Here is a 26,386-nt window from a genome sequence, read left to right on the forward strand (position 1 = left end):
ATCTAAGTAGAATAGAATCGTAATTCATCCTAAAAAGTACATTTTTCACTAGCTGATATTGCTTAGCCTTCAACCTTAAAGCTCTTTTCTTTGTACAATCGAGGTTTGAAGGGGCATATCCATTCTTTAGATAAAATATGATATCAGTGTATAATGAATCAACATCGTTTAGGCTTACCTCATACATTTGTATCTCTGTAGATGGTATTTCGGAAATAAGCGATGCTCCAGCCAGCATTTTTTAAAAGCCTTGACCTTTAACAATATTTGCTGGTTTAATCTCAACGTCATATTCTTGTAATGCAGTAAACCAATTGGCTCTTTTCTCACCCACATCTTTCTATACTAAAAGATTTCTTATCGCTGGAAACGGTATTATGATCTTTGTATGAGTTTTGAGCAAAAAGGGTCTGAAATATTTTATCGCTTCGAAAACAGCATATGTTTGTTTCTCTACGTCTGAATAATTAAACTCAGCCCCTTGTAGCTTTGAACTGAAAAAAGCAATTGGGGCTTCTGCCTTGTCTTGATTTGCTTAAGTGAGTATCGCAGCATATGATCTATCAAATGAAAATGTATATAAAATAAAAGGATCGGAAAATTTTGGAGTTGCTAAAGATGGAGCGTTAATAATCGCTTGTTTGATCAAATTGAATGCTTCATATTCATCTTGGCCCCATTTGAAGGTTGAGTTCTTTTTAATCATTTCTTGTAAAGGAGATACGATTCTCGAAAAATTTGGAACAAATCTCTTTACAAAGTTAATCTGACCAAGGAAAGATTGCATAGCTTTCTTGTTGTGAGGCAAAGGTATTTCATAAATCTCCTTGATTCTGTCAGGATCAATACGGATTCCAGATTTTGACACTATGAATCCAAGAAGTTTTCCTTCACTTAATGCAAAAAAGGAATTTTTTGGGTTAAGTGAAATTCCATACCTTTGACACCATTGGAAGATCTGTTTTAAATCTCTGAGATGATTGCCTCGCTTCTTGGAATACACAGTTATATCATCCAGGTAGATTACTACCGATTTGTTTACTAACCCCTTAAATGCGATGTCCATGGCCCTTTGGAATGTGGCACCAGCATTGATCAGACCAAAAGGCATCTTTTGATAGGCATAAGTACCCCATTTGGTTCTGAATGTGGTCTTTAATTGATCATCGGGATGGACCAAAACTTGGTTATAGCTGGAGAAACCATCCAAGAAGGACATTAATTCTGATCCTGCGATATTTGCTCCATAGGAGGCAAAGGAAAATTATCCTTTTGGCAAGCTTTGTTCAGATTTAGAAAGTCAATGCAAATTCTAATGTCTCTGTTCTTTTTTCTAATGGGAACCATATTGGAAACCCATTGAGAATGTCGTACGGGAAAAACAATTTTGGCTTTCAATAGCTTATTGAGCTCAGATTTGATCTGGTTTTCTAGATTAGGATGGATCTTTCTCAGCTTCTGCAGGATAGGTTTCTCATCATTTATCATTGGGATAGTATGTTGGATGATAGAAGTGTCATAAGTCTTAAGTTCATCGTAGTTCCAAGCAAAGGCACTTTTTTATTGTTTCAAGAGGCAAACATACGCTAACTTTTCTTTGGGAGCTAGGCCAAGGCCTAGGTTGATATTCTGTGGCTTGGTATCAGTTCCTAGATTTACTAATTCATGGTTCAGAGTTGAACTTTGAAGCTTTGCATTGGTAGATCTTTTGAATCGATCTTTCAAATCATATATATCTTCTAATTTGACCATTGATTTTGGCATAGCATTACTAGTGATATCTTGCTGCAATTGTCTATCATGTTGGTCCTCATCAATTATCTGATTGGTGTAAGATCCCTCAGAGGTGAGGAAGCTTACAATATCAGGATCATCGTTGAAAATTCTCCAATTTGTAATGTTATTAGGAATTGAGGGTCTAAAGATTAATTTGATTGAAAATCTATCGGGGCTAAAGTCTTCTGAGGGAATAAGCTTGGAAGCTACATTTGCCAAGAGATCAGCACTAACATTTTGGAGTCTAGGAATTGAAGAAATATTAAATGCTATAAAATGTTCAGTTATATCTTGTACTAAATATTGGTAATGCTTTAAATGACCTGATAGACAATGTATAGTATTCAGTACCTGTCTGATAACAATTTCAGAATCTCTAAAGACTTGTAGATATTTGATGTCTAATCTGATTGATTTGTATAATCCTTGGACTAAAGCCTCATATTCTGCAGTATTATTGGTGCAATCGAACTCAAGTCTACAAGTTAGCATAGTTTTGTTTCCCTCTTGACTAACTAATACGCATCTTGCTCCTGCTCCTTCATTAGACTTAGAACCGTCAAAAAATAACTTCCAAAATAAAGATTTATTTACAGGATTATCTATAAAATTAATACATTTAGAACTATCTATCTGAGAATTTTTTTTTACTTGAGATAAAACAAAATGTTCTAAGTAAGGTGAAGTGTGAGCATTAAAATTTCCTAGGAAAGAATCAATTCTATTACTATGTATTTCTGATGTCTTTCTCACTCAACCTTTATCTAATTTGGTTTACCATTGTAAGGGAGCCACATGTGCGACCAATCGGTTGCAAAGTATCCATGAAGTTTTTTTGACCAATCCCTGCTAAGAATTAAGCCATAGAATTCTAGAATGTCTGCAACTAAAATATTGATAACTTGACATACCTTTGGATTAGATGACAGGCTTATGGTAACCTGATTTAATTCGCCGATTACTTCAACTTGTGATTGACCCAGCTGCACTATGCACACAACAGATTTTTGAGGTTGAACGTTCAACTTTGCACAAATTGATTTAGGTAAGATATTGGATGGAGCTCCTAAATCCACTAAACAATTATGAAAAATTTTATTGAAACTTTCATAAGTAAGAAGAAATGGTGGAGTATGAGATCTTGACCTTCCTCCAATTAGAGCAATGTCATTTGGATCAACTTTGTTAATCACAATATTTGGAGGTCTTCCCATCTCATGGGAATCTTGCGAGATTATAGTGGCGGGTAGCGGTGCAGCTGGTACTGCATGCAACTCTTTCAAAAGGAGCTTTTGCTGATGATTTAACTTGCTCAATTCATAAAAAGTGATGTTAGCCCTAGTCTTCTTCATGTCTCCTATGATATTATACTCCATTTCATCCGAAACAATCAATGTTTTAGATGGAGTTGGTGAATCTGTTTGGACTAGGTTTGTTTGAGTCGCTTTGGATGTCGTTTTCTTGGCTGCGACTTTATCCTTAGGCGTTGAGCTTGTGCTATTTGGCTTAGGAGTAGGTTGAGGAGGATCAAGTTGATTTCTACTTCGAGTACTAACCGGCGATGCCTCTTGATCCTCTTCATCAGGGAGGATGAAATCCCACATACCTTGTAGCTCTACAACTTCTTCTTCATCAGTAGGTTCGTCGGTAGCAATTTCCTCTTCTTCTTCCTCTGATTCAGCATTTGTAATAGCATTAGGAGGCTTTGAATCAGTTGAAGGATTTCTTCTATAAGGCTTGTAAGGCTTTTTAGAAGAAGTCTCTGCTACTTGTTTCTTTATGTCAACCATTTCGTTAGACATGGTTTTCAAAACTTTTTGCAATCCCTCTAAATCAAATGGGTCTTTGGGCTATTTTTTCTTTGGATCTTCTTTGAAAGAAACCTTTTTAGATTTACGTTCTTCAACGGCATTTTTCTTTTCAAGAGCTATGATGTGTTTCTCTACCGCTATTGCTTCCTTCATATTTTCAACTAAAGTTGTTTTGTTAGCTCTATCCACGAAGATTGCTATGTTTGATGGTAATGCAAAGATGTACCATTCACTTTGCACTTCTTCGCTAGGTTTAGAAGCAGTAGGAATTTTGTTCATCAGTTTATTAAAACACGAGTTAAAATCTTTGATAGGTTCCTTTGACTCCACTCTAAGGTTGGACAAGTCATTGATTAATGTCACAGTGGACCTGTCATCACCAAACTTATTCAAGAATTTTTCTTGGAAGATCTCCCAGCTAGTGATAGACCCGGATGGTAATGAGAAGTACCATGATTTGGCTATTCCTTGCAAAGTGTAAGGAAAAAGCCGAACGACAGTGTCTTCATTAGTGACCCCATTGATATTTATGGATAACATAAAGTTATTTATGTGTTCTTCTGCTAGCATGCCTGCTTCAGGATTAAACTTAGGCAACCATTTTTCGGAATGGGACGGTAATTGACTCAAGGAACAGGCATTAAGACTGCCCCTGGGTTATTCCATGGAATTTGGGCCATCATTGAACTGCTAACAGAGGAAAGCGCAGAAGATGATCCTTGCAGTTGGGAAGATGAGTATATTACAGTTCCAAATGTTTGAGAAGGAGATGTTGAAGTTCCAGTGGTCTGGTGGATGATGATTTGAAGTGGAGGAGTGGATGCTTGACTTTGCGGTGGAAAAGTTGAAATGGATGATGATGACAAAAGAGTCTCACTGTCAGACCCTTTAGGTGATTTCCTTGCTCTCTTCCTTGTAGGTAGAGGTAACTTGGTTGGCTCAATACCAAACTTTTCCCTCTTTAATCTGGTGAGAGGATTAGCAGGGTTATATTGCGAAGTCACACTGCCTTGAGATTTACCAGATTTTTGAGGAGATATTGAAAATCGCTGAAGTTTATGAATCAAAGATTCAAATTCCGGAGGTTCAACAGTAGATTTGTCTGAAATGTTAGGGTTTGTGGCAGTGGTTGTTATTCTTTCGACTTCTTGCTCAAGATTTAAAGATTCTAAATGTGATGGAGAAGTTTGGGGAGATGGTGAGGGCGATTTACTCTCAAAATGGTATTTAGATTTAGATTTACTTTCCATTCACAGTTTGGGGCCTCCTTCTAGCGCCAAATATGTTGAAGCCTCGAAAATTGAGTCTACAACAAGGGGGATACCCACCCGGTTTGGACCTTGGTTAGTAGCTCCTTTTCCGTTTGGTATAGTGGGTCTGACTGGGGATATGGGACCAGTTTCCCAATATATGTGTGTGTGTGTTGAGAATTGATATTTCTTTCCTAATGATTCCTAAGTAAAATGCTTTTTATTCTAAATCTAATCTAACAACATGCAATTGTATTCTAAAAAACAGAAATATCTAATTCTAAACTAACCCAAGATGTAATCTTTCCATTATGCGATCTAAAATGATTTCAAATAACAATTGGTAATAAAGATCATTCAACTGCTATGAGAAAATAATTCAATAAAGATAAACCATTTCATATAAAAATTTAGATGAAACAGTTGTGAAAAACATATTGCATAATAAGCTACTCATATATTAAGAATAAATAAATAGCTATCACCGTACAAAAGTGTCAAATGATAACTCAAGCATTTAAGCATTCATATATAAATAACTGAACATGAATATCACCATAACACATAAGAAGAAACAGTTAAAAAATAAAAGTACCATTTATAACTAGTTCTACTCATGAGCTCCAGCAATAATGATCTATCTCTTCTTAATCCAACATCCACTAAGAGTACAAAAGTGCAACATTAGTAGTAGATATTAAACATAGATATCAATAAATCTTGTTCCATTCATTCATCAAAACCTCCTCGGAGGGTGCAAAAGTGCATGTTCTGAGGACAAGCTTTTGATAAATGTTTGGACCCTTCTCTAAATGCATGAGAAGGGTTTAAATACTACTAACTAATTATAAAAATAATTTATTACAAAAATGTAGGATGCGGTTTAAATGACCGTCCTCATTTCAGGCAAAAATAAAGCAAAATTAAAACTGAAACTGAATCTAAAATTAAAACTAATAACTAACTATTTATGTATCTGTTCCTTGAAATCGCAAGCGTTCAACATTTTCTTGAGGAGAGTTGGTTGGCCGACTTCCGACTTTAGTTGTCCTACAAAAACTGAATCGGTAAGAGCTGGCGCCATCTTCTCTGCAGAATTGATGATGCATTTGAGATTCATGCATTGGGTGTGTGGTTTTACCAAGTACGCCCAATAAGAATCCCAATTCAACTTGGTTAACCTTTGGATTGACTCTGCCTTTTTCTTGAGCCTTCTGTCTCCAGCTTGTTTGTAGATGTTGTAGATTTGGTAGATATTTACTTACTTTTTTGAAGATAAATACCACTGGTTTTGAGTTTTAGTTTTACATTCCGTCTTTAACACTTTTTCCTACAAATTTCCCAGCCTACAGGAGACTGAGCAATTTGAGGCTTTCCATCTCGAGGGGTTTTGTCTGGCGATGCACGATTAATGCTAGGCGCTAATTGCGCATCAGAAACTACCTCCGTTTCATGATCTGGGCTTCCCTGGTGTGATTTTCGCCTCTTGCGCATTTTTTGCTAGAGGATATAAAGCTTAAATTTTGTAGAAAGAAAGACTTATACGTTCTTAGTTCTGAGCTTTGAATTCTCTATACGTGATATCAGCACTATCTAGTATCCATTTAACCATGTCTGTGTACGGGAGAATTTTGGGCCTTGCCGCTATCCTGTGCAAGAATGAACATGCTAGATCTGTAATGGATGCCTCAGAAGACCCGTGTGAGCCTACAATAGCCGTAACCTCCATTACCTTGGGATCTTCTTCCTCAAGCAAACTATACATGCCTTCCCAAGTAGTAATACCGACGTCTTTGTTACAGGTGGTCTCTGTGTACAAGGGAGTCGTCTCTTTGTCTTCAGAATTGGGAGCTTTACCCTTCTTTCCCATAATATCTTGAACTCTGCTCTGTATAATTCTTAGCTCTTCGCTCCCGCAGTTTACAAATGAGGTGAGAACGATGATAAGAAAAGGTGACGGGAAAGCTTTAAATGAGGAAAACATATAAAATATATCACCTTATGTGAACTAGCTCCTTGATAAGATCAAACGATATTTTATTAATGATTTCCAACTAACTCATTAATTAACATAAATGTGCATAACTAGGCCTCGATTTTATGAAAAAAACCTTTCTCGAACAAAGCGCCATGCAGATCTGTGATTAGGCGATTTTGCGATTTTCTTCGCAATATTGCAGATCACAGTATCGCAGATCATAGTATCGCAGATCACAGTATTGCAGATTGCAGTATCGCAGATTACAGTATCGCAATATCGCAGTATCGCAGATCGCAATTCCTTTACATGTGGCAATCATCCGTCAATGTGTTTTCTGCGAAATGCGATTCGCGAGATGCACTATCACATATCGGCGTTTTAAGGCATTTCAACGTAGGTGATGTTTAAGGCATGCAATGTGATGAGGGTTTTCTGATGCGTGATTTCGCATCGCAATTTTGCATTCTTAGAATTTCGCTTGTAGGAAGGCATTCGTTACCCTTTTTGCGATGCGACGCATTTTAAGGAGTGATTTTATTATAACTTATCATAAAACTTAATTCTTTTTAGATTTTTGAGGGTATTATCCTAAGTTTATGATAGTAAGTTTTATTGGAAAGGGAAATACAAGCATTAATCGATTTTTTTAAATTTTTGAATAAGGGCCCCCATTTATTTAGTATTAGTGATAAAACTAAATAAGAAGGGGGGTTGTTGCTGGCCACAACAGGGAGGCAGAATCGATCCATTATAACGAAAACTTTAAAATCAACTATAAAATTAACGCATAATGGGGTCAGATTAATAGTTGGGGATCGACATGGACTCTGTGGGAAAAACAAAAATAAATAAAATTAATAAATAAATATATAAATAAATAAAAATGAAAAATACAAAACAAAACAAAAATTAAAACTTACAAAAAAAACAAACAAAAAGATTAAAAAAATAATAACAATTATATATATATATATATATATATATAGATATATATATATATCCCAAAAAAAAAAAAAAAATCAATAATAATAACAACAACAACAACAGCCAACTTATAAAAGATGAAAATAAAAATAAATAAATAACAATAATAAATGAAAAAATAAGAAAGTATTTCAAAAAAATAACATAATCTAAGAAAAAAAAAGAAGAAAAAGTTAACAACAAAAATTCAAAACAGTGAAAAAAAAAGAAAAGGAAATTGTATAATGCAAAAAAATTAAATAAATAAAAGTTTAAAATTATAATTTTTAAAAAATAAATTATAATTTTAAAAAAATCATTAAAAAAATTAATTATTCGAAACGTGTCGACCTTTTGTTCTCTATGTTATTTTTCCGTAAAATACGAACATTATAACAATTAAATAAATTTAAAAGAACATTAAAAAACATAAAAATTAAAATTAAAAAATGACATAGCCCAAGGGGCCATGAGCCTGGGGGTACAAGTAGCTCCCCGCCCCCTCCGAGGGTTAGGGCTCTTCGGGCGCTAACCGGAGGCCTTATTTTCTTTTTTAACTATAATGTATTTAATGTTTTTTTAATTGTTTTTATTTAATTTTGTTTAATGGTTTTTCTTCAATTTAATTTTATTTCTTTTTTATTTTATTTTGATTTCTTTATATTATTTTTTATTTTTTTTAATGTTTTTTCTTTTGTTTTTCATGTTTTATTTATTTATTTATTTATGTTAATGGTTTTTAAAATGCTTTAATTTTTTTTGAACTATACAATTTGGTTTTTCTATCGTTTTGTATTTTTGGTGTTAATTTTTTTAATTTATTTCTTAAACTATGCTTTTTTTCTCAATTCTTATATATATACTTGTTATTATTTTTTAAACTTTGGCAAAAAATTAAAAATTTCAGTATAAAAAAACATTGCAAAGAAAAAAAACACAAGTTTGGAAAACCCTTAAAAACAAACATCTTAGGATGAAAAACAGGAAGAGGAATAAGACAACTTGAAAAATGGTTAAATAATCAACATTTAAAAAAAATGCATACATAGGACATAAGAAAATTTAAAGTGTCAAAAATAAGCCCAAAAAAAGGGGTTGATGTTGCATCAACACTTTTCAAATAGGCATGAAAATCACTAACATTTAAAAACAAATGTGCATATTTAATACATAACAAAATTTAAATTCTTAAAAATATGCTCCAAAAAGAGAAAGGTGTATTCTAAATCAACACTTTTCAAAATCAGATGATTTTTTGCTACCTATAAAAAGCAAGAACTCGGTTAAACAACCATTTAATTGGTAACTATGTTCAAGCATCATGAACACAATAAATTAACAACTCAGAGAACAGTTAAAGAGAACACAACACTTATCTTTGAGAACAGGCACCAACTAATTGTAGAAATTAGATGTTCCAACTAGACACATGTCATACTACTTCATAACTTTCAGCAATCATTCAAGTTGGGGCTTTGAATCCAGAATGGATTTGGCTTACATAAATTGAGGTACATATACAATACCAAACATTCTCAGGCAAAGTTACCAAACCCAGTAGACCCCCACCAACAATCCCACATCACCCACCATCCCACACAAGCCTCATAGTGCACCCCCTTCTCTACACCTGTAGTCCATCGAGTTGTGTCGCTATTGTTCTAAGGTTTGTAACTCAATTGAATAGGGATATTTAAGAGCACTACATTTATCTAGGAGTTTCCAACTTCTCTTAAGATCTTCCAAGTAATCTTCTAGCCTTACACTCGGCAACCTATTCCCTTATCCATGATTCCTCCTCGAAGTCTACCAAGGTTCCTCATGTCACATGTTGTCCCCTCTATTTCCCCTTCCAATTTTTTTTTCTTCTTCACCCCATAGTTAGGATGATGTCTCCCTTGGACACTAATCCTCCTAAATTTTATGTTCATGTTCCTCCTTGGACATTCGACATTCCCTAAAGTCGTTATTTTGGGGGACTTAGTGTAAAAACACATGTAGTTTTTCCCTATGATTATTTTAATAGATCTTAGTGTCCTAGGCTTAATCCCTTCAACACTTATCCCTCAGTTTCCTCTCACACTCATGGAGTCTAAATGCCCATATTCTTTTGTTTGGCTTAGTCTACAAGAGCAACATATTCTATTAATATGCACATTGTTTCATATTTACAACATTGGGCTCCATAGCTTCAAATTATATAACCAAAAGAACACATGCCTAAAACACATATGTAGATGGGCATGTAGGCCCCCAAAGTAGTCCTTGTCTCAGTAGCCTAAACATAATATGTACATCACATACGAGGGTCGTCCTAGAGTTCTTATTGTTGGGGTGAGAATTGTATAATGTAATATCAGGATGTTGGTAGGAAATTCCAAATAGTAAATCAAAATCATCCAGGAGGAAGACATCACATTCAATAATGTCTCAAAAAAGGCCTTAGGGAAAATGTTACTGCACATCTCCTATTAGAAAAAACAAAATTATCATCCCATTGTACCTAATTAAGGTGATAAGGAGAGGGTTTTGGTGTAGTAAAGGAGTTGAAGATGATTTATAAAACCAAAAATTCTCAAGATATGAGATTATTTTAGTTGCCACTATTAATTATTATCATGGCTAGTTGGTCTTCCACTAGATAATTATGAGTTAAAACTAGATCTACAAAGTGTGAAGAATTTCCTTAGTCATTGAGCGGAAATAAGGATTTGTTGCTACAAGGTTGAGAAGATGGATGATATTTGGTTGAGAATAAGGGATAAGATCCAAATATGAATGAGAAGGGAATGATCTTTGTATAAGGTGGTATATGTGGCTTGGTATTGTAAGAATATGCAATCTAAAAAAACATAGTTTTCAATATTATAGAGGTGACTATCCAGTCAACTTCAACAACCCAAAGACGCAAAAAGTATTGTGAAATTTGCACAAATATTATTTATGGAAGTTAGTAAGAAGATGTTAAAATTTACTAAGAGAGATAAAAATCAATAATAAGAATAAAACATGCACACAATATTTAACCTAGAAAAAACCAAATCTAAGGAAAAAGCTATGCAATAGAATTCTTTTAGTTCCTTGGCCAAAACCTAGCCAAGATAACAAGGTAAACCTTCTTAGCTCACCTTCCTGGCACATTATAATGAAGTATTTAATCCTTTTAAAGGCTTCATTACATGAACTCTATGGGAAAAAAAAACCATGGGAAACCAAAAGCATGTGTCCAAAATGACCTTTTTTTACTGAGAAATTTTGACTCTTTCATTGAATCAAGTTTTACTGAACAATTATACCTTAAAACTTGACTTCAGATTTCCTTTAATCAAATTTGGCCAAATCAACTAAGTGAACTAGTAAAACTCATCTTCAGGCCCTACCATCATTAAAGCTTGTATCCAGGGTATCTAGTAAATTAGCATTGCCCCATATTAGATAGGTCTAACTCCAAACTTTAATGGTAATTTTTAGAGCTACACATGGCTTACCAAGTATTACAGTTGTGTTGTCACTGCGACAAACACCCTCCAAAATTTTTCCTCCACTTGAATTTTGGAGTGTCCTTGTGATCTTACAATCTATATTTCCATGTTAATCAAAGTTGCTTCATTATCGATTGATGATTTGCTAAGTGTTTAGGTCTCCTTCTAAGATTCTAACTGTCAAAACCACTTGCATACACATGCTTATAATTTGATGCGTTCATAAGCATACCCTTTTCTAGCAAGCCTAGGAATCAATGTGCACCTTAGAAAGTCAAGCAATGGACAATCCTTGATGATAGTCATTGTGAAATCCTGATAACAATGACTGCACAGTACCTAAGGATAGTGATTTCATAATTCATTATAGATGGTGACTGAACATTCCTAAAAGACAGAGCTTGCGTAGTCTCTGGTGACAGGTATTTTGTAGTTCTTAGAGACAGATATTGCGTAACCCTTATGGACAGTCATTACATAATATTAGTAGATAGTGAGCATGCAATTTTGGATTCAGTCATTCTCCAACTATTAGTTACAACTATAACATCATCTGAGTAAGTTTTCTTAATTGTCGCTTTTGTGCACCTTTTCTTACGCAAGTGTTACTTTCACATTTCTGACTGTCATTTTTGCTTTCTCTCACTTTCACAAGTGTTACTCTTTCTTTCTCTTTGCTCTAGCATGTGTCAATTTTACTTCCTTTAGCTTTTGAAAATTTCCTTTTCACTTTTTCTTACTATCACAAGTGTCAATTTTAATTTTTTTCACTCTTGCATGTGTTTCACCTTAGCACACTACTAGAGGCAATAATAAGAATATGTGCTAGGAACTCTCCTACATATTATCGCACTTTTTGGTTGCAGTCGACACTTGTGCCATAACCTGTATTCTAGGTGTCGTAAAGCTACATTTAAACTATTGCACTTGGAAATAAGTGTCGATTTTTTGTCATTTAATGGTATGCGTGTTTATTTTGGGTATTGTTATCTAGGACTTGTTTGCATGTATTTCTCTCTCTCGTCTCATTAATCCCACATATAGTCATTTTTCGAAGCTTTCAATGTCTGTACAATTTTTTAACTTTTCTTCCTCCTGGAAATGTGCAATTCACAGTTTTAAGTCACAAGAAGCATCCTTACCTCCAATAACTAAGCATTGTATATTCTTTACCTCCAAGAACTATGCATTGTGTACTTCTAATGCTCAATCCCTACCTCCTACATCTAAAAACTGCACAATCACTGCTCAGCTAGGATTCTATTACACACATCACAATCTTGGTTAGTATTCATGCCTATCTCAGTCCTTGACTTTCTCAACTATGCAATCACTTGCCTAAGTCCTTCCAAAATTGTGCATTGTGCGATTACGGCGAGAAAGCCTATGTCACTACATCACTAACTCCCTCAAATGTGTAGTTCATTTTCCTATCTTGCCCTAAATTACACATTGCATATTTACAGTGGACAGTGGATCCTCCCTGTGTCACTAACTTGCCCAATTGAAAAATATCCCAAGACTCCTCTTTAGTTATTATGCATTGCACAATTGCAATGTGCAACCCTATTTCCATGTCTTCCTAACTTTCCCATATGTGCAATCCCTTCATATCATGGGCCTCCTAATGTGCATTGCATAGTTCTAGTGAGTAGAAAGTCACGTCTGGGTCATTGAAGTCCTCAACTGTGCAATTCATTGATCCTATCCCTCAATCGCTACGCGTTGCGTAGTTACAATGACTAGTATTTCTCCTCCTACTAACTGAAACCCCTCACTACACAATCCCTTGTCCTAGCTTTCTCACTACTATGAATTGTATAATTTTAGTGGATAGTGGGGTGATTCCTAAGTCCCTATGATGTTCAACTATGCAATCTCTACCCCTTTTTCTTGGAGCACTACACACTATGCCTTCTAAGTTAGCAAGCTTAGTACCTTGCCTCCTCGACTCCCTCACTGTGCATAAGATTTGTCTTACTCTCCTTTTACTATGCATTGTGTAGTTACCATAAGCAGTGAGTCATCCCTAAACCCTTGCAACATATAATTGTGCAATACATTGTCTCCCTCTCTCTCTCTTTGGTAGCTTCAAGCATTAAACCTCTAGTCATTGTCGCTAGTATTTTACACACATTCTTGTCTCTTCCTTTTTTTATTGTGTGGTATGCATTTCTAGCGCAAAGTATCTCACTTCTTACCTCCTATAACTACGTAATGTATCCAAAGAAGCCCCTCCCTCTCAATCCTTTCTTGTTGCCTCACCACAATGAACATCTTCAATAAGTAATAAGAGGTAGGATAGGTGTTAGGTGGTTTCAGACTGATTTTGGCTTGTCATGAATGGAATTCATCTACAGGTGTTACCATTTCAACATGGAAAGGTGATCCTCAAGAGATGTTGTCAAGGAGAGGCTACAATAGAGAACTTGCGAACAAGGAGCAGAAGGAAGAACCATCATGGAGGACATGAAATAATCTTGGATCAAGACAAAGATATGACAACTCATGCTGACATGGAAGGTTTTGAAACTCATCTATACCCATTGGAGGGAGAAGACACAAAAAATAAAATATTTATCATGAGGAAATCAAAGTCACACAATAAAGAGAAGAGCTTGGCATTGATGAAATGAAGTCTTGTGTCACCATTGCCAAGTCATGACTTCTCAAAGTGTTACATGGGAGGTGGAGAGTCACCTGATTTGTTATAAATACACCCTCGTAACTCAAGAAAAAGGACTTTTAGGACTTTGTACTTTTCACCTTGGCTTCTCTAGCTTGGAATTAGAGAGAAGATCTTTCTTTGGAGGAGCAACTAGTAACTTAATGTTCCACTATTGGGGCTAGAGTGGCAGCTTTATAATCGTGTATCTTGGGAATTTCACTTAATATATGAAGCTCTCTGAGCCAGTGCATTTACATGCATATTTCATGAATGTTTGTGCGACTATTATTTCATCGTTTGCAGTGTATGTTTATGTTAACACATACTAATGAAAATGAACTATTTCATTGGCCTTAGTATGCATCTTGTTGAATGTGCGTTGTTTATCTTATGATCATTGTTATCTTGTTCACTGCTTTGCAAGTTAATCAATGATTCTTTCTTTCTCATGTGTGTCTCTTTTAGGATAGCAATATTACTTTTCTTCTAGAGGCTCACTCTCTTTTCCCTTCTGTGAAAGAACCTTATATACATTGCAATTGAATGCCTCGCAGTGTCAACTTGCTTGATTCAAAGATTGTTTTCATAATCTCTTATGTTGATAATTACAACCAAGGATAATACCTAAGGATAATGGAAACTGACCTTATTTTTGGATTGGGGCTCCTACTCCAAACAATGTGAGGTCTAATTGGAACTTCATTCTTGGGATGCCCCTTGGTTTATGGGTTTCTAGCACCATCAACAATTAGTGCTAGAAGGAGGGCCAAATGAGAATTTGAACCCATTGAGTCTATTTGAATCTCTTATCTTGCATGCCTTATTCCCAAACCATACTCCTGGGATGCTTTTATAATAGATCCAATATTAAAATTTCAATCCCCATAAGACTTTCTTACAACTTTTCTCAATTAAGGTTTGATGGCAAGGGAAAAATATCCATATCTGAACATGCATCTCATTTTATCAAGTTTTGTGAATCTCATGAAAATCAATTGTGAAGGTGTGGCTTGTAAATTATTCACCCTCACTCTTGAAGGTCATGTTATGTTGTTGTGTCATACCTTACTAGCTCTGTTCATTCATTCATTTGAACAACTCTTCAAGGAGCTTCATCAAGCCTTTGACAAGGATAATTACTGAGATGTTTATAAAAGGATTAATCAACTTAGAATGAAATTTGGTGAATCAATAGATGATTTTTCTAGTACATTTTTTCACCTATGTTATGAGTTTCATGAAGAAGATATGGATTGGGATTTTTTCAAAGAAAATTTTCAGCACTTGGTTCATATATCCTTGAAACAATATGAATTTGAATTTGAATCCTTGGTTAGTAGTGCTCTCCGAACTTTTATTAATCATGAGACACCTCTAATCGCAGATGAGGAACCTACTCTTCCTTTCGTCCCTTATCCTCCTCCCTTTTCATTGGCTAACAAGGTTGTATCTAGTGCTATTGTTGAAGTTGGGAAATCCAAAAATAAAATTAACGATCCATTTATTCCATCCATATTTTATCTTCATGGTCAACCTTGTATACAAAAAATACTTGCAATGCCATAATTAGTACAAGAAACCTAAGGTGAAGATTGGTCTCTTGATTCCCCCAAATCATGTTAATGTACATAACTGAAATATTAAATCTAACATCATTAAAAATGTTGTTTCTTCAAGGGACACCTGTCATCCTTTATCATCGACATGTCATGACCCTTTGTACCTTTATCCACTCGATCGATATACTCCACTAGACAGTTCTTAGGTTACTTTTGATTTTCAAGTTGTTGGTCCAAATTATGATAATGTACAAGATAGTCATGTTTCACAGGTAGAGGAGAAAAAAGGTGAAGATAATTTTGATCTATTTTCTCTCTTTCAATATCATTCATGTCAAGATGATGTTCCTTCATTCTTGGCTAATTTAGAATCTAGTGATCTCAATAGTTAATCAAATGAAATAAAGATGTTTGATCAATCTAAATCCTTTGGAAACCATCATTTAGATAACAATTATCTCTCTAATGTTCATGGTGATGAGTGCCCAAGTACATTGGATGATCTCTTGTTTTCACAAGAATACTTTGATTTGTAAAGCTTTGATTTGGAATCTGATTTAATCATAGAAGAATTTATCACATGAATTTCATCCTCATCTCACCAGCCCTTATCTTGAGATGTGCATAGTGAATCAATTGATATATCATGTTCTTATAATTTGCATTATGATGAATTAAATTTGAAATCCACACAAGGTGATAATGTTTCCCGTGGTGAAGAAGATGATGCGGTAAATGTTGAACAAATTTGGGTAATCTATATGGTGATGTTGAGACATCCAATGTGACTAATTCCAACAACTATCATCTTATTCATAATGTTCCTGTTGAAATAATTGATGATAGTTGTCTTCACACCAATGTTGACCTGACCATGCTCCCAAGATTCAACAATTCAACGTTTGAAAGTTCAAGGACTTGTCAAGAAGTTGAGGCACTTCAATTTCAGTTGATGGTTATGTTAGGATCTCGCAATCCTAATGAAGTCTCTGAACTAGGTCATACTAGAATTATCTCTCATAATCTTTTCTCAACATTGTTTCATTGGATCTAAGCTCATACTTAAAGGATTTCTAGAATTTTCAAGTTAACCTTATTAACCCTCTAGATAGAGCTAAATATTCCTATTTGACTAATTCTTGTTTATGCAAATTCCTTATATCAAAATCAGGATTGAAACACATACCTTTCATAGATGTACATATCCATCATAATTATCGAGACAAAGGTCATCATTCCCAAAAGATATCTCCTTGTCAAACTCTTTCGTGGACAATCAACTCATAACCTTTATTGTGAATGTCATGAAACTAATCATTTTTCTAGCACAATCAATCCTTTTGAGTAGCATTTATTGCTCGAATCATTTAGTGGATCAAAACCCCCATGATGATATGGATACTAGATTTGATTTGACATATCCTTCTATCCTTTTGTCAGCATGTTATTCTAATTGGTTTCCTAGATTTACAAGGCCTACAATTATTTTTAATTCCTAAAGCTCATATATTATTGCTCTGGTATGGAATTGGACACAAGGGGAACGAATCGAGAATCGAGAGTCTTGTGTACCAACTCATGAATTTGATTATAACACCATTTCTAACGATTCTCGCTCGATTAATCATTTTCCCATCAATATATCTAATGATAGTTTTCTTACATTGATTGATCTTTTTGAATCCATTGATTTTTATGATTTATCATTTCACTATTTAGATACTTATCAAAGAGTTAAGGCTCTTCAACCTTTACTCATGGTTATGTCAAGTCCTCACTATCTCAACAAAGTTTCTGAATGATATCAGGTTATCTTTTTTTTTTGTGAGATTCTCCCCATGATTCGAATATGCTTCTTGAAAGTTCATTCTCCCAAGAATTTTAGGGTTTTCAAAAGGATTGTTTCAAATTCCATGATAAAATCTAGAATTGGATGGAAACGTCTTACTTAGAAAGCTCTATTGTAAATAATAAGTTGAAATATTCGCTGATGTTTGTTAAGAATGAGAATACAAACAAAGGTACATTCACGAGAAGAATTTGAGGTCTATATTATTGTTGTTCTGATAAAAAAGCTAAGGCTATAGATTGGTTAAAGTTAGATGTTATGGCACATATTTCTGCCTTTAGGATATACCTTCTACCTCTTATGAAAATTATTCATGTTCGTATGTTAGCTTTGCATATTGCACTATATTGTTTTTAATTCCACGTATATTTCTACTTGCAGGTCAAGAGCAACTTTGGTGGTTACATTGGAAATTTCACTTCACTTAGTCGTAACCTTCTAGCCCGTTAGATTAGGAGTAGGTTTGGTTGCATTTTAGTTTCTTTTGCATTACACTAGCCATGCTTTTTCTATGTATATAGTTTTTTCAATTTCTTTGTCTCTTGCTTCCCATCTTGCATGTTTCTTTTATTTTAAGTCTTACATTTTCTTTATTCTTTTGCTTTTTTCCTTTCTTGTTTTTTCATGTCTTTTCTTTTAGGTTTTTTTCAAAAAGATCATGCATGGAAACCATTTTTATCCGAATCAAAAGAAAATGTGGAAAATTTTTAAAAGGGAAATTGTGATGGCAAGCAACTCTTAGCTAATATGTCTTCTTGTACTTTGTTTGGGACTATACATATTTTAAATTAAATAATGTCTGAATAGAAAATATGATACGTTTGAATGAAAAGCCTTAAGCAGAACCATGATTCCCATATCTATTTCCGTATCTTCATTCCTTGACTCGATTTGGTAATTGAATGGTTTTTTTCTTGCAAGTCCAATCAAGTGGATAATGGAAAGGATAAAACTAAGAGTGAGCATATTAATTTCAGAGGTATATAACAATCTCTGAATGAAAAACCTCTCTTTCTCCAAATAAGTCAGAATCCCTCTTCTACCCTAGTGATATAAATGTCAATAAAATTCCAAATAGCATATTGAAAAAAAAATAAAGGGTGAAATAAGAGAAAGGCTTCCTGCACGAAGAGGTGAAGCAAGAAACTTCGTCGGGGTACTAAATAGGCTCATTGGAAGCAAAGCAATGCTTGTGTTCTTTTACTAACTTTTCCGGGGAGCTGAAGTCTTGTTAGAAGTGGAGAAACATTGGAGATGGAGCTAAAACTTTGGTCATCTTAAACTAGCAAATATATACTATCCTTCTCCCGTATTGAAATGATTGAGATATGGTGAGTCTCGTAAATATGTTTAGTCGAGAAAGGGGATATAAGCGACTATACTTACAACCAGGATAGGTGGGAAATTTGAGGTAATCCACATGGCCAATCAATACCTCCTAAAATACTAGACTATGTGCCTAAAGCTAGACCTAAATAGAGAAGTTCGAGTTCTTCCAGTGTGTCACCAAATGTTGTCGCTACAACAAACATCGTCCAAAATTTTGCTTGCACTCGAATTTTTAAGTCTTCTTGTGATCTTACAATTGGTAATTCCAATTTTATCATAGTCACTTCATGATAATTAGATGATTTTCTAAGTGTTTTAAGTATTCTTCTAAGTTTCTAACTGTCAAAACCACTTACTTACACATGCTTAGTCTTTGATGCATTCATAAGCACACCATTTTCCAGTAATCCTAGCAATCAATGTGTAACCTAGAAATTTAAGCACTGCATAATCCTTGATGATATTCATTGTGTAAATCCTAATAATAGTGACTATGCAATACCTAAGGACAACAATTGTGCAGTTCAGTGTGGATGATTGTTGCGAAATCCTAAAAGAAAGTTCTTGTGCAATCTCTGGTGATAGTGATTGCACAATTATTAGAGATAGAGACTATGGAACCCCTATGGATATTCAATGCACAATATCCATCAGCAACTAGCATGTAATTATGTGAGTCAATCATTCTCCCACTATTAATTGCAAATATAGCATCATCCTAGTAAGTTTTCTCAACTTTCGCTTTTGTGCACCTTTGCTTTCACAAGTGTCACTTTCACTTTCACAATTTTCATTTTTTCTTGCTCTCACTTTCACAATTGTAACTTTTTCTTTCTCTTTGCTTTAACATGTGTCACTTTTACTTCCTTTAGCTTTTGCAAGTTTCATTTTCACTTTTTCTTACTGTCACAAGTGTCACTTTTAACTATTTGCACACTTGCATGTGTTTCACCTTAGCACACTATTAAAGGAAGCTCTATCACACTCTTTTGCATCAACTAATCATATATATGGTAATAATATGTGCTAGACACTCTCTTATAGCTTAGTGTACTCTCTTATGCTAAGTGTTGCAAAGCTACATTTCAATTGTCACACTTGGAAATAAGTCTCGCTTTGTTGTCGTTTCAAGATATACATGTTGATTTTGGGTATTGTACATTCTATTGGCTTGTGTTGATGTCATAAAAGTGTGTGATCACTATTCCAAGGCTTGTTTGCATGTATTTCTCTCTCTTGTCTCATTGATCCCACACTAAATCATTTTTCAGAGCTTTCAATGTATGTTGAATTTGCCAACTTTTCTCCCTCCTATAACTGCACACTATGTAGTCTTAAGTCATAGTTAATCATCCTTACCTCCAAAAACTATGAACTGAACATTCTATACCTCCAAGAACTATGAATTGAACATTCTATACCTCTAAGAGATACACATTGCGCAATTCCAATGCTTAGTCCCTACATCTGCAAATTGCGCAATCACTTCTCAATTAGGCTTCCACTGTGCACTGCACCATCTCACTCAGTAATAAAGTCTATCTTAATCCTTAACTAACTCAAATACATAATCACTTTCTTCAGTCCTTCCAAAACTATGCATTGTGCAATCACAGTAAGCAATTTTGCCTCACTACATCACTAACTCCCTCAACTACACAATACTTTGTCCTATCTTTCCCTGAAATGCACATTGCACATTTGTGGTGGATGTTTGAGCCTCTGTGTGTCACTAACTTTCCCAACTACATAATATCCCAATCCTCCTCTTCATATACTATGCAATGCATAGTTATAGTGTGCAACCCTGCTTCCCTGGCTTCCTAACTTGCCCAACTATGCAATCCCTTCATCTTGTGGGCCTCCTACTATGCATTCACAGTTCTAGTGAGTAGCAGGTCACCTATGGGTCACTTATTTCCTCAACTACGTAATTCACTCAACCTTCCCCTCAATCACTATGCATTTCTTAGTTACAATGACTAGTCATGCTCCTCCTGCTGACTGGAACCCATCATTACAGAATCCCTTATCCTAGCTTTCTCTCTACTGCCCATTTCACAATTCTAGTAGATAGTGTGATCATCCCTTAGTTCCTGTGATGCTCAACTTTGTAATCTTTGCCTCCTCTTCTTGGAGCACTATACACTGCACATAAGCTTGGTACCTTTCCTCCTGAATTCCCTCACTATGCAGAGGACCTGTCATGCTCTCCCTTTACTAATGATTGCACAGTTAAAGTCAACAATGAGTCATCCCTGGACCCTTGCAATAAAAAATTGTGCAATACCTTGTCTCCCTCTCTCTCTTGGGAAGCTTCAAGCCATAAGTCTCTAGTCACTATTACCAGTACTTTACACACATTATTGTCTCTTCCTTTTTCCATTGTGTAGTATGCATTTCTAGTGTAAAGTTTCCCACTTCTTACCTCTTATAATTATGTGATGTATCCAAAGATGCCTCTCCCTCTCAACCCTTACCTATTTCTTCATCATAATCAACAACTTCCATGAGTAATAAAAGGTAGAATAGGTGGTTTTCAGACTGATGTTAGCTTGCCATGAGTGTACTTCATCTACAGGTGTTACCATTTCAACATGGCAAGGTGATCCTGAAGGGAGGTCATCAAGGAAAGGCTACAAGAGAGAACTTCTGAATAAGGAGTAGAAGGAAGAACCATCATGGAGGACATGAAATAATATTGGATAAGGAAAAACGTTGACTTGGAAGGTTTTGACACTCATCTAGACCCTTTGGAGGGTGAAGATGTAGAACAAGAAAAGATCCATCATGAAGAAATCAAGGTCATAACAGCAAGGAAAAGAGATTGGCATTGATGAAATGAAGTCTTAAGTCATCATCGCCAAGTCATGATTTCTCAAAGTGTCATTACAAAGTCATCTGTGTCAATGTATTTTTCCACATCATTTGTGGAATGTAATCGTTCAATTTCCAAAAAATGAGAGAATGTAAAATGTGTGGAAGCTCAAGGGTCCTGCATGTAATATTAAGAGTCACTCAAAGTTCTAAAGTCATGTAGAAGATCAAAGGTCATATAGGAACTCAAAAATTAATTGTAGGAGTTCAAGAGTCATGAGTGAGGTCAAGAGTTACATGGTCACCTCGTTTTTATAAATAGATCCTCATAAATCAACAAAAATGAATTTTAGGACTTTAGAGTTTTCACCTTGGCTTTTGTAACTTGGCATAGGAGAGAATCGCTTTCTTTGGAGGAGCAAGTAGTGACTTAGTGTTCCACTATTGGGGCTAGTGTGGAAGCTTTTTAATCGTGTATCTTGGGATTTTCACTTAATATATAAATCTCTTAGAGTCAACGCATTTTTATGCATATGTTGTGAATGATTGTGAGACTATTCTTTCATTGTTTGTGGTATATGTTTATGTTAACACATACTAATGAAAATGAACTATTTTGTTGGCCTTAGTATGCATCTTGTTGAATGTGCATTGTTACTTGCTTTTATGATTTTTGTTATCTTGTGAACTACTTTGTAGGTTAATCAATGATTATTTCATTCTCTCATGTGTCCCTTTTAGGATAGTACTATTACTTTTATTCTAGAGGCCCACTCTCTTTTCCCTTTCATGAAAGCACATTATATACATTGCAATTGTATGCCTCACAGTGTCAACTTACTTACATGATTCAAAGATTGTTTTCATAATCTCTTATATTGATAATTGCAACCAAGTAAAATTCCTAAGGATAATTGTAACCTATCTTATTTTCTTGTTGGGGCTCCTACTCCAAACGATGTGAGGTCTAATTAGGAATTCATACTAGGGATACCCCTTGGTTGACGGATTTCTAGAACTGTCAACAAGTTGTATGCACGTTTACATGTAATTGAGAAGTTTTTTTACTCCATTATAACTTTCTTTTAATTATTTTTCCTATCCATACACTTATGTTACCATCCTCCCAACTTGGCACACCTTATGCTATCCTCACCCATGTAGAACCACATTATGTAAATCAATGATAAATCATCTCATTGAAGCATTCTATCAAAAAATTTACATGCATTGTTGGGATAAATTACCTGGTCATATGCTTCATTTGGTGATGTTTGCTCCACTAATGATAATGGAATCATCCATAAGGGAGGGAAGAACCTCCACTCCATGGCCTCTTAAAAAATATTTGATGAACCACTACTACCACAAATTCACAATTTTTTTTCTCAAATATTTACGAATCATAGATCCTTGATGTGATCGTTTTATAGGTGCATATCCTCTTTATGAAATTTCCCATCACCACAATAGTTACCAGTGACTATACTCATTCCAAACAAACTAATCCTAGCTCCCTAAATTAAACAACTCTCCTTGGAGTCTTTAGGTTAACTTGGCTCTTATACCATGTTAAAATTAACAATAAGAAATATAAATTAACCAAGAGAAGATTTAAAAATATCAACACTAAATCACAAATCATAAACACAATGTTTATGTCGAAAAACACAAACCTAAGGGAAAACAAACCAATAAAATATTCTATTAGTGAGAATTTTCCAAACCCATCCAAATGAGCCTTCAACACTCACATCCCTGTCATATTACAATGAAGTATTATTAATCCTTTTAAAGGCTTCATTACATGTAATCCATTGACACAAAAACATGCACAACCAAAACCACCACTATTTGACCAAGAAACTTCGACTCTTTCATCAAGTAAAGTTTTATCTAACAAAAGATAATTTATTTGGTAGATTATGGGCCTATCATATGTAGAAGCATGGGCCAAAGTTATGAAAAGTTTGGAGGAATCATTGAAATTAAAGATTGTCCTTGAGGAAAAGACAAAAACTAGGTAGTGGAAGAAACAAAGAGAGGAATACTAAGAGGCTAGTACTAGTTAGACTTGAACCCCTAACACCACTAAAAAAACATTGAATCAGCTAGGAGAAAATATAAAACCCATCCTTAAGAACCGAGAATAAGGTAAACAACGACAAGTCCAATAAAAATTTATCTTACACTAGAGTTGCAACCAGTTGAGACAACATAGATAACACATATGTATTTTACTGAGAAAAATCACCAATGGAGCAATATGCGAAGAAAAAGAGTGTCCAAGTATCCTTGGAAGAGATATAGTCTCACTAGCATGATTAGTCAAACCATTCTATAGAATAGGAATAAAACCATTAGAGTGATACTAACAGTGGATACCATGAGTCATAACATCTCAATGAACATAAATTACATGTAGATATGGAAGAGTAACAAAATGAAAGATATTTGGATGATCAATAAGCATAATAGTTAGTTCCAAATGAAAATTCAATAAAATGTCAGTTGATTGAATCTGTGGAAAACAATTGACTAATCGTCTAACTGACCAACCCATATACTAGTTCAAAAAATAACCAACCAATAATAAATATAAGATCTAGAGAAACAAGAGTACCAAGAACAAGGTGAAAAATAACCACAAAATGTGTGGGTGGTGACTACAACATCAACTAACCATGGCCTAACTAACAACTCGATGTCACTACCTAAGTAGTTAAAATAATTGGATACATCAACAAAGACACCATCCACAAATGTACAATAGCACCATTAGCACCAATGACCCATCTAAAGAAAGTGATGGAAAATACACCTAAAAATACTCTAAAACTGGCATAGAAATAATAAATATAAAAAAGGGAAAGTAAAAAGAATAAGTAGGTAGTAAGAAAATCACAAATCAAAACCTTCACAACATTCAAGTCTATATAAGAATATGTCTAAAAAAAATGTGATATTTGACCTGACAACCACTTCGGACACACAAATATTTGATTTATTTAGTGAAGGGGCCAACGAGTAGTAAGATGGAGAAGGGAAATGAAGGATGGGGATACTTTAAAAACCAAGATGGAAGAAGTTTTTTTTGTTTTTTGTTTTTGAAGGAATGCATCATACTCAGTGTAAGAAAAGCTAAACAATGGTCCATCGCGTTTTGAGTGTTGGGAAAAATACTGAGAGGGGGGAGTGAATCAGTATTTTAAAAACTCACAATAATAATTTTATTTTTTGAAATATATATGTGAGTTTACTAAACCCAAATCATGTATGTAGGTGACTGTTGTAAAAGAAACTAGTGTATGCTTAGTAAGCTTGTAAAACAGCTAGTTCTTTATCTGTTAAACTTAAACTAATATGTAAGATATTTATCAGGCATTTGATAAGCAGTAAGCAGGTTGAGTAAGAATGAAATAAAGTATCACACACATGAACACCAAGATTTCAGGTGGAAACCCAATGTGGGAGAAAACCACATGTTTTTGTCATCTTTGACTTCTTTTTAATATAAATAAAAATATTTTTACAATCTTGTACTGGTGCAGACTCATACCAATACACAGACACCCACCTGTAGAAGGCTACAGCTTCTACTCGTTCTCCAGCTCCTACTAGAAGGAAGCTCCAACCCCTTGGCTCTTGTACTAGTGTAAAATTGTACTAGTATGCAAGCACCAACCTACAGAAGGCTACAACCTTCACTCGTTCTCTAGCTACTACTAGAAGGGAGCTCCAACCCCCTGATCTGATTTACCAACTACCACTGGAAGGAAGCTCCAACTCCCTCAACTCCGGGGACCACGTTTCATAAATTTTCATACTGGATCCACCTGCTACAACACATCATAACTTGTAGGCCATGTTTCATCAAATTTTCAGACTAGACCCACTACCAACACTTAAGCTCAATATCAATAATCAAACTATAACTCATCACTATAACAAAATCATCAATCTTTGACACAACTGAATCAACCAATCACTGAAACCCAATCAACTGAAACTTAATCAAAACTCAACCAATCAACTAGAACAGTTAGATCACTGTAACCAAAATATCAAACATCATATTGCACATCACAAAAACCATATTCTGTTATTGCAAATCTTGATCAACCATCTGTCAAAATGTATACACTACTTTGCTTAAGGCAACCCACATGTATATAAGATTTTCTGTAGAGAAACCTGTGTACATATCTTAAGATACTATAAACTTGTAATTATGAATCAGACACAGAGTTGACCAGAGTTATTTTGAAATATTTTGTTAGCTTATAGAACCCTCATACAGTTAGCAACATCAATAATCTTTTCAACCAATCAACATGTAACCAAATTCAACTTCATCATTCAATCAGTTCTACTTCAGACATTATCACTCAACCCAGATCAACATGAGGTCATCATTGACAAATGGCAGAGATACAACAAAAATATCAGGTTGATCAATCATTTATAAACCCTTCCTTTATATATGTGACTTTGAAGAAATGAACCCGCGTGTATACACGACTTCATCGAGACCAACCTGAGTATTAATCTGCAAATTTTAGGTTTCCTTTATGTACATGACTTTGAAGAAACAAACCTGCGTGTATACGTGACTTCACCAAGACCAACCTGCATACATATCTGCAATTTTTGACCTAAAATTACTCAGCTTTTCATAACTTAAGAAAGACCTAGATCATAATATTTAGAGATAAAAACATGCGCCAATACTTAGATCTAGTCAATCCATGAGCATATCATTCAATGGAAAGTCATTTCAAGTCTCATGATCTTAATCAATCATAGTATTCATTGGTGCATAATTATTTGGGATCTATGAGTCAACTATGGCCCTTACAATGCAAATATACTTTAAATTGAAGTATTCATCAAAATCCCTT

The sequence above is a fragment of the Pinus tabuliformis genome, chromosome 2_2, assembly GCF_031772625.1.
Source record: "Pinus tabuliformis cultivar Carrire ecotype Pingquan chromosome 2_2, CPIR1, whole genome shotgun sequence".
NCBI lineage: Eukaryota > Viridiplantae > Streptophyta > Pinopsida > Pinales > Pinaceae > Pinus > Pinus tabuliformis.